The sequence below is a fragment of the Mesoplodon bidens genome (assembly GCF_964165515.1).
Source record: "Mesoplodon bidens genome assembly, chromosome: 7".
NCBI classification, from domain to species: Eukaryota; Metazoa; Chordata; class Mammalia; order Artiodactyla; family Ziphiidae; genus Mesoplodon; species Mesoplodon bidens.
This window is the reverse complement of record NC_138164.1, coordinates 71,326,194-71,351,219: the sequence shown is the minus strand read 5'-3', so window position 1 is coordinate 71,351,219 and position 25,026 is coordinate 71,326,194.

Here is a 25,026-nt window from a genome sequence, read left to right as displayed (position 1 = left end):
CTGCCTCAGTTATTCTGCTATTGATTCCTTCTAGTGTATTTTTCATTTCAATTATTGTTTGTTCATCTCTGTTTGTTTCACCTTTAATTCTTCTAAGTGTTTGTTCTTTAATTCTTCTAGGTCTGTGTTAAACATTTCTTGCATCTTCTCAGTCTTTGCCTGCATTGTTTATCCGAGGTCCTAGATCATCTTCACTATCATTATTCTGTCATCTTTTTCTGGAAGGTTGCCTATCTCCACTTCATTTAGTTGTTCTTCTGGGGTTTTATCTTGTTCCTTCATGTGGGACCTAGTCCTCTGCCTTTTCATTTTGTGTATCTTTCTGTGAATGTGGTTTTCATTCCATAGGCTGAAATATTGTAGTTCTTCTCTCCCTCACAAATTTTTTGTTTATTTGTCTAATAAGTATAAAAAACTGATTGCTTTTGCCACTTCTTAAGTTCCATTTCTGTGAGACCTCTGTGTACAAATTAAATTTGTTTCTTTTTCTCATGTTTATCTGTCTGTGTCAATTTTATAATTATTCCAGCCACAAGAACTCAAGATGGGTAGAGTGGGAAACTTCTCCCTCCCCAAAAATGATCATTATCAAATGCTGGATAAATTAGCCTTCCTTATGTTTAATGACTCATGATCTGTAATGGACAGTGTTGTGATAGTGCAAGTGTTGGCAAGCATTTTCTGTAATTGGCCTGATTGCATATATTTTAGAATCTGTGGGTCACTAACAGTCTTTGTTGAATATTCTTCTTTTTATGTTTGTAGTTTTACAATACTTTAGATATGTAAAAAACATTCTTAGATCATATGAAAGTAGACTGTCAGACAGATTTGGTGTATAGGCTACTGACCTCTCTGATATACATGAATGGAGAAATTAACTGAATAAATAAGCAGCATGGAAGTAAGAGAAAGCATCTGTGTTCCTTAGTAAGTTAAGGTGAAAATTCTGATATTTATGGAGCATAATGTATGAGTGGGACGTTTCATGTCCAGACTTGGAAGAGGAAACGAGTGCTTGCATATTGGGGCTACTTAGATGGCAGAGGAAGAAAGTAGAATCACAAAAATGCCTTTTATAGCATCAGATATAAATGTTATGTAAGAGCCCCAGAATAGCATGATGGCTGTAAACATGTCAGATATAAAAGCCAAGAGCCTAATTACAGTTCCCATCTAGTCTAATCCTGTTACCATTAGCAACAAGGAGGACAGCATCTGGGTTTGCTATCCTACTAGTCTGATTTTTTCTAGCTTTTCTCCCCCCCAGCAATTTCTACCACTGTAGAATACTGTAGGGAAAGAGATATCCAAAGACTTCTGCTGTCTGTTTTAGACCAAGCCTCCTGGGGTGAAGGGCCAGTCTCTTGGTCGACTTTTTATAGGTCATGATTGGTTCCTTGCTTTGGAAATCCTACAATAAATTTTTAGTTTATCCATTCAAAACAGATTAAATTCTGGAAATAGATTCATGCTAACCTATTTCTATAAAGTGTGCTTGGCTCCAGGATAAGACATTGATTGTTTTCACTATTCCCATCCCCCTGCCCCCCACCTCCTCCTGTTGTCACCATATTATTTCCACTCAGGAAACCAATTTGGCACAAGGTTGCTTAGTTAGCAAAGAATTAGACAAAGAGGATAGATACTCTTAAGGAATGTGTACCTCAAGCTAAGGCAGCCTGATGGATTGCTTTTCTCTTCTCTCGAGATATTTATATCAAGAACCAGGAATCAAAGAACTTTTCTTTCTAGATAGTGCTGAATTAAGACTGACAAACTCTTACTCTCCAATTCCCTTTTCTATTAGTCACCAAATCACTATTTCCTCCAATGTAACTGGATAGTTTATAGCTTTCTAAAATGATTATGTGAACATTTCAGAGCCTACTATGTGCCAGGTTATATAGTGGGAATATGGTGATGAACAGAAAGCAAATTACTGGCCCTCAAGGAACTCACAGCTAAATTTAGTACTATAATGACTATGAGAGTGGTAAGCTTAGACATGCACAGAACACTGAACAAGGACACCAGACTCAGCCTGCAGGAATTAGAGTAAAATGATGCTGGAGGAGTTAGGAAATAAGAGGTAGAAGAACTTTTCAGACAGAGAGAACAGTATGTGTAAAGGGAGACTGTATATCATGCCCAACTAGCTATAGATAATTTTGTGTGGTTCATATGATGAGTGGGAGCAGGGAGGATGCCAGATTGGAAGAATAAAGACATGAGCAGGGACCAGGTTATGAGGTCTTATGTATTATTGTAATGAGTTTATGTTTCATCTGAATAGCAGTTGGGAATCTTCTCCTGGGGTAAGTTGTTTCTGCAGATTAGTGTTCTAGTGGTTTTTACTAGAGGATGACTTTTTATTGACCTAGTGCTAATTTGTTTTGGGTAGAAAACCCTATTTGGAGCTTATGGTCACTTCTGTATAAATTGGTATTTTATCAGCTTGCAGTTGGTATAAAACTGCTGCAGGGCTTCCCTGGTGGTGCAGTGGTTGAGAGTCCGCCTGCTGATGCAGGGGACACGGGTTCGTGCCCCGGTCCGGGAAGATCTCACATGCCGTGGAGCGGCTAGGCCCGTGAGCAATGACTGCTGAGCATGAGCGTCTGGAGCCTGTGCTCCGCAATGGGAGAGGCCACAACAGTGAGAGGCCCACATACCGCAAAAACAAAAAAAAACAAAAAAACCCCAAAACTTCTGCATAACAGGCCATCCAAAAACTCAGTGGCTATTCAATAATTTGTTATTCTCGTGGGTCTGTGGGTTGGCTTGAGATTGTCTGATGTCAGCTTAGATTGCTTAGGAGGTTCTGGTGATCTTGAGTGGGCTCATGCTACAGTTCTCTGGGGGTGGATCGATCGTGTTTTCTTTGACTAGGATGACTTTTGCACATGTGCCTCTAAGCCTCCTCCTGAGATTAAGAGGCTACCCTGGGCATGCCCCGCTCCTGGTGATGGTAGAGGTGTTGGAGAGTGAGAACCATTTAAGACCTAGGCTTACAATTGTCACACCATTACTTCCTCCCTCTCTATAGACCAAAGCAAGTAACAAGATTAAGCCCAACATCAATGAAGTAAGTATATTAGTCCCATGGAAGTGAAATGAGGAGGATGGAGTGAATATGTCTTAAAAATAATCTATCATAGGAATAATAATAATAAGTATTTTTTTTGTGTGAGGATTAAATGAAAAATAATCCATGTAAGGTACTCAGCATAGAGTCTATCATATAAAAAAGCATTCAATAACTGCTAGCTGCTATTATTATTATTATTTGTTGCATAGTAAAGTTAAATGATTTTGTGTATTTGTCAGTTCTGGCAGGAAATTAATGTCACTCCCAAAGGTTGGGTTGAAGATGATTTATTGGAGGTATTATTTACAGAGATGGGCATGGTTAAGGGAAATCATAAAAAATTGGAAGCCATTACCGCCCTTATACCTGAGAGACAAGATTTTACCCGGTTTCAATAACAGTTTCAGCTACGGGAGAGGTGCTGCCTGATAGGAGCTGTGGCCTTAGAGAAAAGAACATAGCTACTGCCAAAACCTTGGCCTAGCAGGGAGGGAGCCAGTGGAATAAATACCTTGACATTTCTCTTCTCCTACTCTCTGGTTTTCTGCCATATCCTCACATTATCTGATCCCAGCCAGAAGCCAAAATGCAAGGAATCTTAGTGACTTAGCCTGTAGAAGTCAGCATCCCGGGGTGCAGAATAAGGAAGAGAAAGGTGGGGAATGGATGTGAAGGGGTAAACAGGATAACCAGCATGCTTTCTGAGTCAATGAGTTTTCAAATAAAAAATATCCCTTTTCTTCTCTTTAGTATTTTTTTAATTAGAATCTGACTTTCCAGAAAAATTTGTTGCTTTCTCTTCCTTTTTTATTTTGTTGTGAGCACATGTCACTACCAAAAACATTATAAGCCTAAAATGTCAGTGGTTTCATTATTCAACTAAGCACAAATAAAACTGTGCCTAAATAAGGGGACCAGGCCAAACAGCACATGGATAAGGGATTGAATCAGTGTCCTGAATCAGTAGAGAATCTATTTTCACAGTTTTGAAATTGGATAATTGCTGTTGCAGAATCAGAAAACACCTCTTCCCTCATTGCTTTTCGAAATTATTTTATGCTGTGCAGTGATTCAACATTCCTGTGAAATTGAGTGGAGAGATCATCATGGTTTAGAGAAAAATGACCTCATAGTGAACTTGGCCCATCTCTGCTGTCAGCTAGCCAAAGTCTTCTGAAAACTGCTAGAAAAACTATTTCCATATAAAGTAGTTCTCATCATAATTAAATTCTCTACTAACTAAAAGGAATTTTTTTTTCATATGTTTAGAATCTGGGCAGAAATTCTGATTCTTTCTCTTTCTTTTTTTCCCCCTCTATAGGCTGTCTTTCTTCTGTTTCTTATATTTCTGTTTTATGTATTTTTCGTTTCTCTCTTAGTTTTATTCTCTTCTTTTTTTTTTTTTCGGGAGGGTCATTCATTCTGACAGATCATAGTCACAGGCATTCATTAATCTGTTTAACAGATGTTTGTGAAGCACTCCTTGTGACGTGGAGACAGAGCAGCCTCTCCTTTCATTATATTATGTGGATGACCAACCTGTCTTTACCTGTAATGTTTAATTCAGTTCTGTTTTGCTATTTTCTTGCAGTATTTTTTTATTTCTCCCCCTGCAGTCTCTGAATTTCTTCTTGTGATTATATTTACTGTGTCATGAATTCCAAATTCCCAATACTTTGTCTTGACTCATTAGTATAAAAGAGCCCATTTATTTACCTGTCAAATTTGGAGATGGGGAACCTTTTGCCTTCCAGGTTGAAGGTAATGCTAACATTTAAAAAGACCAACTACTGACCTGCCCGTGGCCAAGTTTCTACTTACACTTTTCAAAGGGTTGGAAGGTTTGTTCAGACCCACGGAACTGGCAGCAAAGTAAATTTGGACAGTTTGTGGTTAATCTCAAAGCCCAGAGCCTGGGACTAACCATATTTTTTCAATATCCATCTCAAATGTTTATCTTATATCTCCTACTTGGGTCAAGTATTTCATAGAATGTAACCTCCACGAGAGCAGGGCCCTTGTTCTTTGCCATGTCCATAGTACATAGTACAGAGAACAATGACATAGAAAGTGCTCAATAATAAATGTTTGTTTGTAGAACAAATGTATTATCCATGTCAGTGGTATAGGAGAGACTTACAGAAGAGGAACCAGGAGAGGGGGAAGTAAACTCACATTTCATGAACTACTATGTGCCAGTTACTATTCTGTATATAATTTAATTTATTCTTGCAATAATCTTATGAGATGATTGTTATTTCCCTATTTTATGTGAGGAAATTGAATCTCATAGAAGTTAAGTAACTTGGCCAAAGCTACACAGCCAGTTTGTGGCAGAAGTGGAATTCAAACCTGTTTGTCTGATTCTAATGTGTATCTTCTTCCCCCTCTATATTCCTTATTTGTGATCCAGAAATATATGAAGATAAAGGAACTGGATCCATGGGTGGAGGGGGAGTTAGATATATACTAAGGGCTGCAAATTTTCTATGACATTTAAAACATTTTTGTGTTTTTCTTTCAAACATAGTATAAAAGAAATAAATTTAAAGCCCATTTGGGATTGTTTGGATAACCACTTTATAACTAAGCGCTGCTGCATGATTTCCTGGAAGACCTGTACTTGTGCTTGTGTTTATAGTTTCACTGAAGACAAGTGGTACTCTTTAAATGTCACAGCCTATTGTAAAGAGAACAGAGGTGGACTTAATCCATAATCACTGCTTTACACCAAGCTAAGGCCAAGTGACATCAAGACATTGTTAACAAAAGAATTTGCATAGTAATAGTGAGTATCCTTTATGTTGGAAGTAGCAGCTTAGCTTCAGCAAAACATCATTCATCACATTAGATTAATGTTAATTTGAAGTTTATGGGTTTAGGAGTTTTGATTTATTCAATTTATAATTTTCAATTTTTATAGTTGTATAGGAGTTAGAAGCATAAGTAATTTATACCTCATTTTATTTTTGTATATTCTTAAATGATTCTATAATAAAATGTATTGCCAACATGATAGTGTTTCCTGTTTCAAATTTTCTCTTTTAAAATACGTAACACTTTATTCAAGTATGAAAAAGTGATATAGCTGCTTGTGAACTAGTATATGTCTCTCATTTGATTGTAAGCTTCTCAAAGACAGAATCCATGTGATACTCATTTTGCAATCTCTACTCCACACCCTGATACCTAGCATGTGGATGGTGTCAGCATGCAGGTGTAGGGAGTGCATGGTGTTAGGGGTAGGGAGTGGATGGTGTCAGGGTGCAGGGGTCATTCAATCATCCAACAATAAGAACATCCAACAACTGAGAAACTACAATTCCAGGCACTATTTTTACAGGAGTGAATGTGACTGGCAAGGTCCTTGCCCTCATGGAGCTTATATTTTGATGGGGGGAGATAGACAATATATAAATAAACACATATGGAAATAAAATGCTTATATATTGAATAAATGCTGTGGGGAAGTACATCATTTCCATTTTCAGCACTCCACTGATGCTGCCATTGTTAAGGTCAGCAATGACCTCCTTGTTGCCAAATCCATTGGCTGCTTTAGTGTCCTTAAATGTTTTGTCCAATAGGCATTTTGTACTAGAATCTTTTTTGTTTTAATATTGAGTTGTGTTAAATAACATTCTTGGACCTTGAGTCATTCTCTCCTGTGCATTTCCTCAGAACCTAGGTTTATGTTCTTTACCCAGATTTTTTTTTCTTTGTGGTTTTCTTAAAACAGTTCTCAAATTTATGCCAGATTTCTTCATTTCTTCTTCTGCAACTTGAGAGCAGAGGCTCTCTTTTACTTTTCTATATGTTGTATATTGCTCTACACGTAGTAGATAAACAATACCTTTTGACTTGACTAATTGGGCTCCACTCTCGGGTTTGCTGTAGTTTTTTTTTTAACATCTTTATTGGAGTATAATTGCTTTACAATGGTGTGTTAGTTTCTGCTTTATAACAAAGTGAATCAGTTATACATATACATATGTTCCCATATCTCTTCCCTCTTGCGTCTCCCTCCCTCCCACCCTCCCTATCCCACCCCTCTAGGTGGTCACAAAGCACTGAGCTGACCTCCCTGTGCCATGTGGCTGCTTTCCACTAGCTATCTATTTTATGTTTGGTAGTGTATATATGTCCATACCACTCTTTCACTTTGTCACAGCTTACCCCTCCCCCTCCCCTTATCCTCAAGTCCATTCTCTAGTAGGTCTGTGTCTTTATTCCTGTCTTACTCCTAGGTTCTTCATGACCATTTTTTTCCCCCCTTAGATTCCATATATATGTGTTAGCATATGGTATTTGTTTTTCTCTTTCTGACTTACTTCACTCTGTATGACAGTTTTTAAACTATATTCTCTGGAATTGTAAGGGTTCACAAATCTGACCTAGGTAGGAACTGATGTGTCTGATGGCTAGGCTCCCTCCACCCTCTCTTCAACAGAACTTCCTTCCCTTCCTTTCCTTTCCCTGTCCTTTTCTTCCCTTTCCTTTCTCCTCAATTAAATTTATTCCTAGATATTTTATTCTTTTTGATGTGATTTAAAAAGGGTTTTTCTTGCTTTCTCTTTCTGATAATTCATTAATGTATAGGAAAACAACAGATTTTTGTATATTAATCTTGTATCCTGCAACTCTACTGAATTCATTCATTAGTTCTAATAGTTCTACAGTGGAGACTTTAGTATTTTCTATATATAGTATTAGGTCATTTGCAAGTAGTGACAGTTTTACTTCTTCCCTTCCAATTTGGATGCTTTCTATTTCTTTTTCTTGCCTGATTGCTGTGGCTAGGACTTCCAATCCTATATTATATAGAAGTGATGAGACTGGGTATCCTTGTCTTGACCCTGATTTTAGAGGAAAACCTTTTTTTTTTTTTACCACTGAGTGTGCTGGTAGCCATGGGTTTGTCATAAATGGCCTTTATAACGTTGAGATATGTTTCTCTATGCCAACTTTGATAATAGTTTTTATCATGAAGGATGTTGAATTTTGTCAGATGCTTTTTCTGCATCTATTCAGATGATCATGTGGTTTTTATCTTTTGTTTTTTTTTAATGTGCTGTATCACATTGATCAATTTGCAGATATTAAACTGTCTTTGCATCCCTGGAGTAAATCCCACTTGACCATATTGTATGATCCTTTTCATATATTGTTGAATTCAGTTTGCTAGGATTTTTGCATCTATATTCATCAGAGATATTGGCCTATAATTTTTTTGTATGTGTAGTTTCTTTGACTGATTTTGATATCAGGGTAATAGTGGTATTGTAGAATGAATTGGGGAGTGTTACCTCCTCTTCAGTTTTTTTTTTGAAATAGTTTAAGAAGGGAGGTATTAGCTTTACTTTCTATATTTGGTAGAATTCCCCTGTGAAGCCATCCAGTCCTGAACTTTCATTTGCTGGGAATTTTTGATTACTGATTCAATTTCACTGCCAGCGATTGGTCTGTTAAGAACTTTCTGATTCACTTTTGGAAGATTATATGTATCTAGGAATTTATCCATTTCTTCTGGTTTGTCCAATTTGTTGGCATATATCTGTTCATAGTATTCTCTTATGACTTTTTGTATCTCTGTGTTTTGGTTGTTATTTTTCATCTTTCATTTCTTATTTTATTTGGCTTCTCTCTTTTTTCTTAATGAGCCTGGCTAAAGGTTCATCAATTTTGTTTATCTTTTCAGGAAAAAACAGCTCTTGGTTTTATTGATCTTTTCTATTTTTTTAAATTTCTATTTTATTGATTTCCTCTTTGATCTTTATTATTTCCTTCCTTATCCTGATTTTGGCCTTTGTTTGTTCTTCTTTTCTAATTACTTTAAATGGTAGTTTAGGTTGCTTATTTGAGATTTTTTCTTGCTTATTGAGGTAGGTCTGTATTGCTGTAAATATCCATCTTTGAATTGCTTTTGCTGCCTCTCATAGATTTTGGAAAGTTGTGTTTTTATTTTCATTTGTCTCAAGGTATTTTATGATTTCTGCTTTTATTTCTTCACTGATCCATTGATGTTTTTAGTAGCATGTTGTTTGGCCTCCACTTGTTTGTGTTTTTCCCATTTCTTCCCCTATAATAAATTTCTAGTGTCATACTGATGTGGTCAGAAAGAATGCTTGATGTGATTTCTATCCTGTTAAATTTGGAGACTTATTTTATGGCCTAGCATGTGATCTGTCCTGGAGAAAATTCCATGTGTGCTTCAAAAGAATGTGTCTTCTGCTGTTTTTGGATGGAATGTCCTGTAGATATTTATTAAGTTCAACTGGTCTAATGTGCATATAAAGCCACTGTTTCCTTAGTGATTTTCTGGCTGAATGATTTGTCCGTGTATGTAAGTGGGGTGCAAAAGTCCCCTGCCATTATTTTATCATTGTCAGTTTCTACCTTTAGGTAGAATGTTAGGTATGTTTATATTTGCTTTATATACTTAGGTCCTCCAATATTCAGTGCATATATGTTGATGAGTGTAATATACTCTTCTTGTATTGATTCTTTTATCATTATATAATGCTTTTCTTTGTCTTTTGTTATCGTTTTTCTTTTAAAGACAACTTTGTCTGATATGATCAGCTTTCTTTCTGTTTCCATTTGCATGGAATATCTTTTTCCATCCCTTCATTTGCAGTCTATGTTTATCTTTAGCTCTGAAGTTATAGTCTCTTGTAGATAGCATATAGATGGGTCTTATTTTTTATCTGATCAACCACTGTATATCTTTTGATTGGAACATTTATCCCATTGACATTCAAAGTGATTATTTATAGGTATGTACTTATTGCCATTTTCTTGCTTGTTTTCTGGTTGTTTTTGTAGTTCTTCTCTGTTTTTTTTTTTCTTCTTTCAGTTTCTCCTTTTGTGATTTGATAATTTTTTTAGTGTTATGCTTATGTTCCTTTCTCTCTACTTTTTATGTATCTATTGTGGTTTTTCACTTGTGGTTACCATGGGGTTAATATATATTGACCTATAACTATATGTACTTGTTTTAAACTGATAGTCATTTAAATTGAAACACATTCTAAAAGATCCACATTTTTTTACTCCCCTCTTCCATGTTTTGTGGTTTTGATGTCCTATTTTACCTCTTTATGTCTATCTCTTAGCCATTTATTGTGGTTATAGTTGCTTTTTGTCTTTGTACTAGCTTGAGTGGTTGATCCACAGCCTTTACTGTATATTTGCTATTACTAGTGGGTTTTTCCTTTCCTATAGATACTTACTTCTTGTTGTACAGCCTTTTCTTTTCCACTTACAATGTTCCTTTAACAGTTTCTGTTAATATTGATGAACTCTTAATTTTTGCTTCTCTCAGAAATTCTTTATGTCTTCTTCAATTTTGAATGATAACCTTGTTGGGTAGAGTATCCTAGGTTTTAGGTTTTTCCCTTTCAGCATGGTAAATGCATCATGCCACTCCCTTCTGGCTTGCAATGTTTCTGCAGAAAAATCAGCTAGTAGCCATATGGGGATTCCTTTTTATTTGACTCTGTTTTTCTCTTGCTGTCTTTAGAATTTTCTCTTTAACTCTTGCCATTTTAATTATGATATGTCTTGGTATGGGTCTTTTTGAGTTCAACTTACTTGGGACTCTCTGTGCTTCCTGCACCTGGAAATCTATTTCCTTCTTCAGCTTTGGGAAGTTTTCAGCCCCAATTTCATCAGATACATTTTCTATTCCTTTCTGTCTCCCATCTCCTTCAGGGACCCCTATAAAGCAAATGTTAATATGCTTGATGTTGTCCTAGAGGTGCCTTAAATTATCTTCATTTTTTAAAATTTGTTTTGCTTTTTGCTCTTCTGATTAGGTGATTTCCATTATTTTATCTTCCCGATTGCTTATGCATTCTTCTGTATCACCTAGTCTGCTATTAATTCCTTCTAGTGTATTTTTCATTTCACTTATTGTATTCTTCAGCTTGACAGGTTCTTTTTTATATTTTCTAGTTCCTTATTAAAATTCTCACTGTGTTCATCTATTCTTTTCCCAAATTCAGTAAGCATTCTTATTTCTAATGCTTTGAACTCTTTATCTGGTAAATTATTTATAGTTTTTTTCAGCACATTTTTTTCTTTTGTTTGAAACATATTCCTGTCTTCTTATTTTAACTTTTTCTGTCTCTATGAAAGTAGATGAAACAGTCTCCCAGTCTCGAAAGGGTGTCCTTGTGTGGGAGCATCCCTATACAGTTTGCATATGCCCAGTGGCTTTGTTGGGAGAACTGGATCTGAAGTGAGCATGCATCACGTCTTCCCCTGGGGTGTGCTAGAAGCTACCATCTTTTTTTTTTTCAACTTTATTGGAGTATAATTGCTTCACAATGGTGTGTTAGTTTCTGCTTTATAACAGAATGAACCAGTTATACATATACATCTGTTCCCATATCCCTTCCCTCTCGCATCTCCCTCCCTCCTATCCCACCATCCCACCCCTGCAGGTGGTCACAGAGCACTGATCTCATCTCCCTGTGCTATGCGGCTGCTGCTCACTAGCTATCTACCTTACGTTTGGTAGTGTATATATGTCCATGTGTCTCTCTCGCTTTGTCACAGCTTACTCTTCCCCCTCCCCATACCCTCAAGTCCATTCTCAAGTAGGTCTGTGTCTTTATTCCTGTTTTACCCCTAGGTTCTTCATGACATTTTTTTCCCTTAAATTCCATATATATGTGTTAGCATACGGTATTTGTCTTCCTCTTTCTGACTTACATCACTCTGTATGACAGAATCCACGTCTATCCACCTCATTACAAATAGCTCAATTTCGTTTCTTTTTATGGCTGAGAAATATTCCATTGTATATATGTGCCACATCTTCTTTATCCATTCATCTGATGATGGACACTTAGGTTGTTTCCATCTCTAGGCTATTGTAAATACAGCTGCAATGAACATTTTGGTACCTGACACTTTTTGAATTATGGTTTCTCAGGGTATATGCCCAGTAGTGGAATTGCTGGGTAGTATGGTAGTTCTATTTGTAGTTTTTAAAGGAACCTCCATACTCTTCTCCATAGTGGCTGTACCAATTCACATTCCCACCATCAGCGCAAGAGTGTTCCCTTTTCTCCACACCCTCTCCAGCATTTATTGTTTCTAGATTTTTTGATGATGGCCATTCTGACTGGTGTGAGATGATATCTCATTGTAGTTTTGATTTGCATTTCTGTAATGAGTAAAGATGTTGAGCATTCTTTCATGTGTTTGTTGGCAGTCTGTATATCTTCTGTGGAGAAATGTCTATTTAGGTCTTCTGCCCATTTTTGGATTGGGTTGTTTGTTTTTTTGTTATTGAGCTGCATGAGCTGCTTATAAGTTTTGGAGATTAATCCTTTGTCAGTTGCTTCATTTGCAAATATTTTCTCCCATTCTGAGGGTTGTCTATTCGTCTTGTTTATGGTTTCCTTTGCTGTGCAAAAGCTTTGAAGTTTCATTAGGTCCCATTTGTTTATTTTTGTTTTTATTTCCATTTCTCAAGGAGGTGGGTCAAAAAGGATCTTGTTGTGATTTATGTCATAGAGTGTTCTGCCTATGTTTTCCTCTAAGAGTTTGATAGTGTCTGGCCTTACATTTAGGTCTTTAATCCATTTTGAGCTTATTTTTGTGTATGGTGTTAGGGAGTGATCTAATCTCATACTTTTACATGTACCTGTCCAGTTTTCCCAGCACCACTTATTGAAGAGGCTGTCCTTTCTCCACTGTACATTCCCGCCTCCTTTATCAAAGATAAGGTGACCATATGTGCATGGGTTTATCTCTGGGCTTTCTATCCTGTTCCATTGATCTATCTTTCTGTTTTCTTGCTAGTACCATACTGTCTTGATTACTGTAGCTTTGTAGTAGAGTCTGAAGCCAGGGAGCCTGATTCCTCCAGCTCCATTTTTCTTTCTCAAGATTGCTTTGGCTATTCGGGGTCTTTTGTGTTTCCATACAAATTGTGAAGTTTTTTGTTCTACTTCTGTGAAAAATGAAAAAGTGGTAGTTTGATAGGGATTGCATTGAATCTGTAGATTGCTTTGGGTAGTAGAGTCATTTTCACAATGTTGATTCTTCCAATCCAAGAACATGGTATATCTCTCCATCTATTTGTATCATGTTTACTTTCTTTCATCAGTGTCTTGTAATTTTCTGCATACAGGTCTTTTGTTTCCTTAGGTTTATTCCTAGATATTTTATTCTTTTTGTTGCAATGGTAAATGGGAGTGTTTTCTTGATTTCACTTCCAGATTTTTCATCATTCGTGTATAGGAATGCAAGAGATATCTGTGCAGTAATTTTGTATCCTGCTACTTTACCAAATTCATTGATTAGCTCTAGTTGTTGTCTGGTAGCATCTTTAGGATTTTCTATGTATAGTATCATGTCATCTGCAAACAGTGACAGCTTTACTTCTTATTTTCCTATTTGGATTCCATTTATTTCCTTTTCTTCTCTGATTGCTGTGACTAAAACTTCCAAAACTATGTTGAATAAGAGTGATGAAAGTGGGCAACCTTGTCTTGTTCCTGATCTTAGTGGAAATGGTTTCAGTTTTTCACCATTGAGGACGATGTTGGCTGTGGGTTTGTTATACATGGCCTTTATTATGTTGAGGAAAGTTCCCTCTGTGCCTACTTTCTGCAGGGTTTTTTATCATAAATGGGTGTTGAATTTTGTTGAAAGCATTCTCTGCATCTATTGAGTTGATCATATGGTTTTTCTCCTTCAATTTGTTAATATGGTGTATCACATTGAATGATTTGTGTATACTGAAGAATCCTTGCTTTCCTGGAATAAACCCCACTTGATCATGGTGTATGATCCTTTTAATATGCTGTTGGATTCTGTTTGCTAGTATTTTGTTGAGGATTTTTGCATCTATGTTCATCAGTGATATTGGCTTGTAGTTTTCTTTCTTTGTGACATCCTTGCCTGGTTTTGGTATCAAGGTGATGGTGGCCTCGTAGCATGAGTTTGGGAGTGTTCCTCCCTCTGCTATATTTTGGAAGAGTTTCAGAAGGATAGGTGTTAGCTCTTCTCTAAATGCTTGATAGAATTCACCTGTGAAGCCATCTGGTCCTGGGCTTTTGTGTGTTGGAAGATTTTTTATCACAGTTTCAATTTCAGTGCTTGTGATTGGTCTGTTCATATTTTCTATTTCTTCCTGATTCAGTCTTGGCAGGTTGTGCATTTCTAAGAATTTGTCCATTTCTTCCAGGTTGTCCATTTTATTGGCATAGAGTTGCTTGTAGTAGTCTCTCATAATCTTTTGTATTTCTGCAGTGTCAGTTGTTACTTCTCCTTTTTCATTTCTAATTCAATTGATTTGAGTCTTTTTTTCTTGATGAGTCTGGCTAATGGTTTATCAATTTTGTTTATCTTCTCAAAGAACCAGCTTTTAGTTTTATTGATCTTTGCTATCATTTCCTTCATTTCTTTTTCATTTATTTCTGATTTGATCTTTATGATTTCTTACCTTCTGCTAACTTTCGGGTTTTTTTGTTCTTCTTTCTCTAATTGCTTTAGGTGCAAGGTCAAGTTATTTATTCGAGTTGTTTCCTGTTTCTTAAGGTGGGATTGTATTGCTTCCCTCTTAGAACTGCTTTTGCTGCATCCCATAGGTTTTGGGTCGTCATGTCTCCATTGTCATTTGTTTCTAGGTATTTTTTAATTTCCTCTTTGATTTCTTCAGTGATCACTTCGTTATTAAGTAGTGTATTGTTTAGCCTCCATGTGTTTGTATTTTTTACATATCTTTTCCTGTAATTGATATCTCACAGTGCTGTGGTCGGAAAAGATACTTGATACAATTTCAATTTCCTTAAATTTATCAAGGCTTGATTTGTGACCCAAGATATGATCTATCCTGGAGAATGTTCCATGTGCACTTGAGAAAAATGTGTATTCTGTTGTTTTTGGATGGAATGTCCTATAAATATCAATTAAAGCCATCTTGTTTAATGTATCATTTAAAGCCTGTGTTTCCTTATTTATTTTCATTTTGGATGATCTGTCCATTGGTGAAAGTGGGGTGTTAAAGTCCCCTACTATGAATGTGTTACTGTCAATTTCCCCTTTTATGGCTGTTAGTATTTGCCTTATGTATTGAGGTGCTCCTATGTTGGGTGCATAAATATTTACAATTGTTATATCTTCTTCTTGGATCGATCCCTTGATCATTATGTAGTGTCCTTCTTTGTCTCTTCTCGCAGTCTTTATTTTAAAGTCTATTTTGTCTGATACAAGAATTGCTACTCCAGCTTTCTTTTGGTTTTCATTTGCATGGAATATCTTTTTCCATCCCCTTACTTTCAGTCTGTATGTGTCTCTAGGTCTGAAGTGGGTCTCTTGTAGACAGCATATATATGGGTCTTGTTTTTGTATCCATTCAGCCAATCTCTGTCTTTTGGTGGGAGCATTTAGTCCATTTACATTTAAGGTAATTATCGATATGTATGTTCCTATTCCCATTTTCTTAATTGTTTTGGGTTCGTTATTGTAGGTCTTTTCTTTCTGTTGTGTTTCTGGCCTAGAGAAGTTCCTTTAGCATTTGTTGTAAAGCTGGTTTGGTGGTGCTGAACTCTCTCAGCTTTTGCTTGTCTGTAAACGTTTTAATTTCTCCATCAAATCTGAATGAGATCCTTGCTGGGTAGAGTAATCTTGGTTGCAGGTTTTTCTCCTTCATCACTTTAAATATGTCCTGCCACTCCCTTCTGGCTTGCAGAGTTTCTGCTGAAAGATCAGCTGTTAACCTGATGGGGATTCCCTTGTGTGTTATTTGTTGTTTTTCCCTGGCTGCTTTTAATATGTTCTGTTTGTATTTAATTTTTGACAGTTTGATTAATATGTGTCTTGGCGTATTTCTCCTTGGATTTATCCTGTATGGGACTCTCTGTGCCTCCTGGACTTGACTGACTATTTCCTTTCCCATATTAGGGAAGTTTTCAACTATAATCTCTTCAAATATTTTCTCAGTCCCTTTCTTTTTCTCTTCTTCTGGAACCCCTCTAATTCGAATGTTGGTGTGTTTAATGTTGTCCCAGAGGTCTCTGAGACTGTCCTCAGTTCTTTTCATTCTTTTTTCTTTCTTCTGCTCTGCAGTAGTTATTTCCACTATTTTATCTTCCACCTCACTTATCCATTCTTCTGACTCAGTTATTCTGCTATTGATCCCATCTAGAGTATTTTTCATTTTATTTATTGTGTTTTTAATCATTGCTTGATTCATCTTTAGTTGTTCTAGGTCCTTGTTAACTGTTTCTTGCATTTTGTCTATTCTATTTCCAAGATTTTGGATCATCTTTACTATCATTATTCTGAATTCTGTTTCAGGTAGACTGCCTATTTCCTCTTCATTTGTTAGGTCTGGTGCATCTTTATCTTGCTCCTTCTCCTGCTGTGTGTTTTTCTGTCTTCTCATTTTTCTTATCTTACTGTGTTTGGGGTCTCCTTTTTGCAGGCTGCAGGTTCATAGTTCCTGTTGTTTTTGGTGTCTGTCCCCAGTGGCTAAGGTTGGTTCAGTGGGTTGTGTAGGCTTCCTGGTGGAGGGGACTAGTGCCTGTGTTCTGGTGGATGAGGCTGGATCTTGTCTTTCTGTTGAGCAGGTCCACGTCTGGTGGTGTGTTTTGGGCTCTCTGTGGACTTATTATAATTTTAGGCAGTGTCTCTGCTAATGGGTGGGGTTGTGTTCCTGTCTTGGTAGTTGTTTGGCATAGGGTGTCCAGCACCGTAGCTTGCTGGTCGTTTAATGTAGCTGGGTGCTAGTGTTGAGATAGAGATCTGTGGGAGATTTTTGCCGTTTGATATTATGTAGTGCTGGGAGGTCTCTTGTGGACCAGTGTCATGAAGTTGGCTCTCCCACCTCAGAGGCACAGCACTGACTCTTGGCTGCAGCACCAAGAGCCTTTCACCCACACGACTCAGAATAAGAAGGAGAAAAAGTAGAAAGAAAGTATTAGTAGAAGTAGAAAGAAAGAAAGAAGGAAAAAGAAAGAAAGAAAGAAAGAAAGAAAGAAAGGAGGGAGAGAGGAAAGAGGGTAGGAAGGAAAAAAAGAAAGAAAGAAGATAAAGTAAAATAAAATACAGTATGATAAAATATAATAAAGTTATTAAAATAAAAAATTATTATTAAGATAAAAAGAAAAAAAAAACCCGGATGGATAGAATCCTGGGACAAATGGTGGAAGCAAAGCTATACAGACAAAATCTCACACAAAAGCATACACATACACACTCACAAAAAGAGGAAATGGGGAAAAAAGCATAAATCTTGCTCTCAACGTCCACCTCTTCAATTTGGGATGATTCGTTGTCTAAAGGAGGGAAGGAAGGAAGGAAAGAAAGAAAGAAAGAAAGAATGAAGATAAAGTAAAATAAAATACAGTAAGATTAAATAGAATAAAGTTATTAAAATAAAAAAAATAATTATTAAGAAAAAAATTTTTTTAAAAAGGGACTGATAGAACCCTAGGACAAATGGTGGAAGCAAAGCTGTACAGACAAAATCTCACACAGAAGCATACACATACACACTCACAAAAAGAGGAAAAGGGGAAAAAATCATAAATCCTGCTCTCAAAATCCACCTCCTCAATTTGGGATGATTCGTTGTCTATTCATGTATTCCACAGATGCAGGGTACATCAAGCTGATTGTGGAGCTTTAATCCGCTGCTTCTGAGGCTGCTGGGAGAGATTTCCCTTTCTCTTCATTGTTCTCACAGCTCCTGAGTCTCAGCTTTGGATTTGGCCCCGCCTCTGGGTGTAGGTCGCCAGAGGGCATCTGTTCTTCGCTCAGACAGGATGGGGTTAAAGGAGCAGCCGCTTCAGGGACTCCGGCTCACTCAGGCCAGGGGGAGGGAGGGGTCCGTAGTGCGGGGCAAGCCTGTGGCTGGCCGCCATGATGTTGCACCAGCCTGAGGCGCGCCGTGCGCTCTCCCAGGGAAGCCATCCCTGGATCCAGGAACCCCGGCAGTGACGGGCTGCACAGGCTCCCCGAAAGGGGGGCGTGGACAGTGACCTGCGCTTGCACATAGGCCTCTTGGTGGCGCCAGCAGCAGCCCCAGCGTCCCACGCCTGTCTCTGGGGTCCGCGCTTTCAGCCGTGGCTTGCGCCTGTCTCTGGAGCTCCTTTAAGCAGCGCTCTTAATCCCCTCTCCTCGCGCACCAGGAAACCAAGAGGGAAGAAAAAGTCTTTCACCTCTTCGGCAGGTCCAGACTTGTTCCCGGACTCCCTCCCGGCTGGCCGTGGCCCACTAACCCCTTCAGGCTGTGTTCAAGCCACCAACCCCAGTCGTCTCCCTATGCTCCGACTGAAGCCTGAGCCTCAGCTCCCAGCCCCGCCTGCCCCAGGGGGTGAGCAGACAAGCCTTTCTGGCTGGTGAATGCTGGTCGGCACTGATCCTCTGTGCGGGAATCTCTCCGCTTTGCCCTCTGCACCCCTGTTGCTGTGCTCTCCTCCGTGACTCGGAAGCTTCCCCACTCCGCCACCCACAGTCTCCACCCGTGAAGGGGCTTCCTAGTGTGTCGAAACCTTTCCTCCTTCACAGCTCCCTCCCACTGGTGCAGGTCCCGTCCCTATCCTTTTGTCTCTGTTTATTCTTTTTTCTTTTGCCTATCCAGGTATGTGGGGGAGTTTCTTGCCTTTTGGGAGGTCTGAGGTCTTCTGCCAGCGTTCAGTAGGTGTTCTGTAGGAGTTGTTCCACGTGTAGATGTATTTCTGGTGTATCTGTGGGAAGGAAGGTGATCTCCGTGTCTTACTCTTCCACCATCTTCCCTGGAAGTCTCCGCTACCGTCTTAATGGGAGGTAGGGCTAGAGATGGAGGGGCTAGAATCAGCCAGGTGTGAGCCAGGGCTTCTCCTGTGCTCACTAGCTGTCACTTCCTTATTGGGAGTGGGGTTGGGGCCCAAGATGCTGGTGCAGAAGACCTAAGTGTTAGGTCCAAGCTTATTCAATTCCTTCTAATTGCGTGCACTTTCCTTGGCAGTGGTACCTCTGCTCTAGTGCAGAGCAGCACCAGAGCCAGAGGGACTGGAGCAGGCATCTGGTGCAGGGTTGGGTACACCCTGGGACGGTTGTGGAAAGCCAGCCAGAGTCCAGGCAGTTTTCAATCTGCTTCTTCTGTGCTGTTCCCGGGAGTTAGCAAGTTTGTACGTGTATGCTTCGTGAGCAGAGGCTTGGTTTCTCTCTTTTTTTTTTTTTGCGGTATGTGGGCCTCTCACTGTTGTGGCCTCTCCAGTTGTGGAGCACAGGCTCTGGACGCACAGGCTCAGTGGCCATGGCTCACGGGCCCAGCCACTCCATGGCATGTGGGATACTTCTGGACTGGGGCACGAACCCGTGCCCCCTGCATCAGCAGGTGGACTCTCAACCACTGCGCCACCAGGGAAGCCCGAGGCTTGGTTTCTTACAGCCTTCGGATAAGTCCCACTGGGTTTCAAACCAGCTAAAGGGACTTGTCTTCCTAGTGGTGGACCCCAGGGTTGGGGTGCCCAATATGTGGCTCAAACCTTTCACTCCCTGTGGACGATCCCTGAGCCTGTGATATTCCCTTCCTCTTCTGTGTTCTCTGCTAAGGCTGTGGTGCGGTTCCTGGGCAGGAGTCGCTCCGTATGTAGGTGTGTTTTTGATGTGTATTTTGGGGGAAGTGAGCTCAGAGTTATCCTACTTTGCCATCTTGATCTCCCTCTTGTGTTGTGACTTTTGTATCAACCTGGGTAATAATATGGCCTAAGTAGAGGAGGTGATACATAGGGATTTGTGTACATTTACATGCTTATAGATATCACTTAATATTTATTGAATTGCATAGACCAAGATATTTACATATATGTCCTCATACTCTTTCTTCTCTCCTCGCTCTACTATTATTACCATTCCCCATGGTGAAAATTAATAAAGAAAGATTATGAAGCTAATGCACGGTAAGATACCAGAGAAGTGATTAAGATAAGTCTGAGTATCACTTCAAAGGTTTTTAGAAGATATAACTTTAGGCCTTAGGATTCCAATATCAACCCTGAGTGTACTTTTTAGGTCCAGAGCCCCACCTTTCCTGTGTTCAGTTTTCCTTAAGTAATGAGGGTTTCCTGTACAAATTCAAGTGCAAGTAAAAAAGGCCAGAATCTCAAACACTGTATTAAGCCTGAAATATCATTCGAGACATAAATCAAACTCTAATTCGGATAGTGGGTAAGAGCAGGGATTCTAGGATCAAACAAATCTGGGTTAGAATCCTGATTCTACCATATAGGAGGAATCTCCTTAACTTCTTAACTTCTCTCTGCCTTAGTTTACTCATCTTTGAAATGGAGATAATAACAGAAGCAAACTCATAGGTAGTTGTAAGGTTTGGTGGAATAATATGTGTGAATTTCTTACCATATCTGGAACATAGTGAGGGCTCAATCAGTGTAAGCCCTTATTATTATTGTTGTTGTCGTTATTAACTACTAGGTTATCCTGCCGTACCCTCAGCTGTAATACTCCCAACTCTAATCTCTACCACTATGCTAACTCTCTGTTTTGGCTTCTGTTCCTCCTATCATTATATTAACTGACTTTTTCTGCTTTATTAAAAAAAAAACTTCTCAAGTGAAAGGAACTGATTCATTTAGTCTGTCACCACCTTTGTAAGGTGGAGTTCTTATACCAGGCCGTTTCAGAGCCTACCATGCAGTCTAGCAATTGACTGATCTTGGGTCAGGTGCTCAGCAATCACCAGGCAGGCTGGTATAGCTTATGAGTAGGAAATCCCTCAGAAGGGGAATGTAGGTCTGTCAGGCACTCTGTTGCTTCCTAAAAGAGGATGGGGAAGCATGTACCTGCCATGTGGCTTGAAAGGGAGTACAGAAAAAAAGAGCCAAATTGTAATACTTCAATTAATAACAAATATGGTGCTTAAATGAGTCAAAGTTATATTGTTTGTTTAGGTAACACATCGTTAGTGAGTTTGGGCAGCCAGGAAAAAGAAGTTTGGAAATAAAACAACAGACCAAACAGGTCACTCAGGGCAAAACCTGTTTTTGTGATGTATGACTAGAGTCTGTCCAAGTTTCTGACAAACAGTTGTTACCTAAAGAGGAATAGAATGTGGAGTCAGCCTTTTAGAATCTATTGACTCTAACCTCTTGTGAATTATAGGTAGTTATGCATCTGCTTGGAGAGATTTCTTCCCATGATAGTCTGACCTCAAGTGCTCTCAAGGTCATTTTGTGCTGAGTGTTTCTACTATGTCATTTGTATTAATTCTTTTAGGCTAAAGGTAGAAAAAGAAATTGTAACACTAATTTTTTTTTTAATGAATCAGTTGGATGACAGGGAGGGATGCACATTTTTCTTGGATCTACAAAGCTAAGTCCTAAAGCTCCAACTGGAAAAATAGTGACAGCTGTTAGTTGTTATATATCCTTTAGAGATAAGGTTCTGATGTGCTTGGCATCTGCCTGCATAGTGACTGTTAGAGGCTTATTCTTATATTTCTAGATACAGAACAAGTCAAGACTATAGTGGAAATCTTTGAGAATCAGGAGATTCAAGTCCTGGTTTAGTCACTACTAGCTTTATGTTCTTGGAGAAGTCATCTTAATTCACCAGCTCCAGTTTCATCATCTGTACAGTGAGGTGTTAATAAGATGATTCTCATCACTCTCACAGTTCTAACACTGCATGATTCAGACTCATGGCTTCTTTTCTTTTTTGTCTTAGTCCATTCAACCTTTTGTTTCCAGATCACGCCATGCAGTTTTATGCCTCTATCTTTTGAACCATATATATTTGCTCATTCATTCATTAACTTCTGTATCCATCCTTTCATTTATTGATTCTCTAATTCCATATTTATTGAGTATATACTATTTTCCTAGCAGTGATGTTACAGAGTTTACTGACATGATCTCTACTCTCAAGATCCTAAAAGTCAAGTCAGAATATAACCATATCTCCGCCTGCTTTTCCAGCCTCCTGTTATACCATTCTCTTTCTTTATTGGATTTCTTTAACGTCTTTGCCATGCTTTCTTGTTCCTCAGGTTTCTGCACATTCTTCATCCCTTCCACTTCCCTGTCCCTAAATTCCCATGCCTGAAAATGCCTACTTATCCTTAGGGCTCAGTCAAAAGTTCTTCCTCCTTTGGGAATTAAACTCCCTAGGTTAGACTTTCTATCCTGTGCAGTTGACCCTTGAACAACACAGGTTTGAACTGTGTGGGTCCACTTACATGGATTCTTTTCAATAGTAAAAACTGTAGTACTACCCCACCCACAGTTGGTTGAATCTGCAGGTGCAGAACCATGGATAAGGAGGAACCTTGGCTAGGGAGGGACAGCTATAAGTTATGCATGGAGTTTCAGCTGTGCAGAGGGTTGGCTCCCCTAACCCCTTCGTTTTTCAAGGATCAACCATATTCTCATTAATTATGCTTTCTACTTCTAGCCTGACATTCATGACACTATAGTAATAACTTGGTAAACCATTACATATGTCCATAATATGTCCAGAAAGAAAACTTTACTTCTGGATAATATGAGTATACGTGTGTCCCCAAGGATGCTTCAGAATTCTTACTATCCTTTCCCATCTCTCTGTTCATACAGAGTCCACCTCTGATAGACATAATATTTCTTTCCTTTATGGTCTTCCTACCTTTTTCTCCTTTTATTCTCCTTGTCTGATAGCTTCCCCTTCAGAAAGAGATTCCACTTATTGTCCCCTGAGGAGTTGGAGGGAGTGTTGTATTTTCAGGTTTACATATCTTTGAAGGTTAGTTTAGACCCTTAGGTACTTCAGAGTGAAAAAGCTACAAGACAAACAAATCATTCTGTGCCTAACCTATTATAACTTAATTTCAATGTGTTAACTGTGCTAATAAACATTTTGTTTCTTTGCTCCCCAAAAAACAAAAGAGGGAAATAGAGTGAAGGTAGGGAAATTTGTTTTGCCTCATTGTTTAGTATTCTTTTTTCCTGCTAGACTTAGTTTTTGTTAGGGCAGAGACCAATCTGTCTTATTCACTGCTGTATTTCCAGTGCCAGGCACAAAATACATGCTTAGTAGTATTTGTGGGATAAATGAATGAATGAATGAAGGGTGAAAAAAGATATACTAACAAACTGATTTTTACCCTACAGTGTGAGATGTTCTATAGCATAGATATATGATATCCCTATTTGGGTATATTATATTTAAAGAAGATAGTGTACATATTATAGTTTTGTAAATCCTAAAACACTATATAGCTACTTTGGTAAGACACCAATAAGCTCTATACTGCAATGGTTCTCAAAGTATGGTCCCTGGATCAGCAATATCAACATCACCTGGAAATTTATTAGAAAAGTAAATTTGGGGCCACATGTTAGACATACTGAATCGGAAATTCTAGGGTGTGGCCCAGTAATCTGTTTTTTAAATCAGCTCCTCAGGTGATATTGGTGCATGATAAAATTTGACCACCACTGCTCACAAGGGATAAAAAGTGAAGTGTGTGACTTGGCCTATAACTTTGCAAAGCTTAGATGTAGGGAGATAAAACATATATACCAGTGACATGGGGCTGTAAGAATCACAAGATAAATGCAAAGTGCAAAGGCAATAGAGGGGAGGATGGGAGAAATGACTTGTGGTGGGAGAGGCTTCAGGGATAAAGAACATTTGAGCTGGAACTGCTGGGTCATGGTCCATAAAACACTCTAGATGAAGAGAAAAACACAATAAACAAATAAAATCCCTGTAAACCCAGAGCAAAACAAAGAAAATCCTACAATTATTCTAGACATAAAAAATCAGTTTGTACTAGTTAAGTTCACAGGCTTTGGAATTAGACATATGTGGTTCCTATCCTGGCTCCAAAAGTTATGAGCTAAGGAAACTGGGCAAATTTCTTAACTTCTCTCTTCCTGAGTTTCCTCCTTTGTAAAGTAGGTAAAATAATAGTTCTCATGTCATAGGATATTTGGGAATAGTAAATGAGATAATGTATTACATGTAGTGCTTAACATGCTATGGTAAAGTCTTGATAAATGGTACTTATTATTATTACTAACACAGAAATAAACTATTGAAGTTTAAAAGTTGCATAAGGGGTCTTCATCTAGACAACCAAGAAGAATTTACATCTTCTATTTCCTCGATGTAATTTTCATTCTTTTTTATTTAAAAACATTTTTAATGTTTATTTTTAAGACATTAAAAGAAACTTTGAAACAATCTCAAACTTGAACGTTCAATGCAAAAATTTTTATCTCGAACTATTTGAGAGTAATTGGTCAACCTGTTATTCCATCACCTCCTGATACATTAGTGTGTATTTCCTGTGAACAAGGACATTCTCCTATGTAAATGCAAGGTAACCAACAAAATCAGCAAATTAACAAATTCCCAATAAAATTGTGTTATAGTGAAGAATTCAGTTTAGAATCACATGTGGCCTTTAGGTGTCATGTCTTTTTAGTTTCCTTAATTCTGGAATAGTTCCTCAGCCTTAACTTGTTTTTTGTGACTTGGACGCTTCTGAAGATAGGAGTATCACAGAAGCAAGGCTGTGTTCTTTTCACTGTATCCTATCGGGTGGCTCATGATTATATTTGCTCCATTTATTCATGATGTTTACTTTGAATACTCGATTGATGTGTTCCAGGTTTTAGGCTTCTCCACTGTGAGGTTACTCTTTTCCATTTTGTGTATGTTTATTCATGTACATGTTTGCATCTATATGAATATTTATGTCTATTAAAAACCATGAGCTCACACTAATCCAATACCACATAGTTCATTATAGTTTTCTTTATTTTCATATTTTGACTTCCTTTTCTGATAAACTCTCATTATCCTTATTTTATTTACTTATTTGGTCAATCTCCCTATATGTAACCAGTCTTCCATTATCACTGCCACAGACACATTTCTTACCAAACTTAGGTTCTCACAACCCTCACTAGGCCACCCTTCTGCAT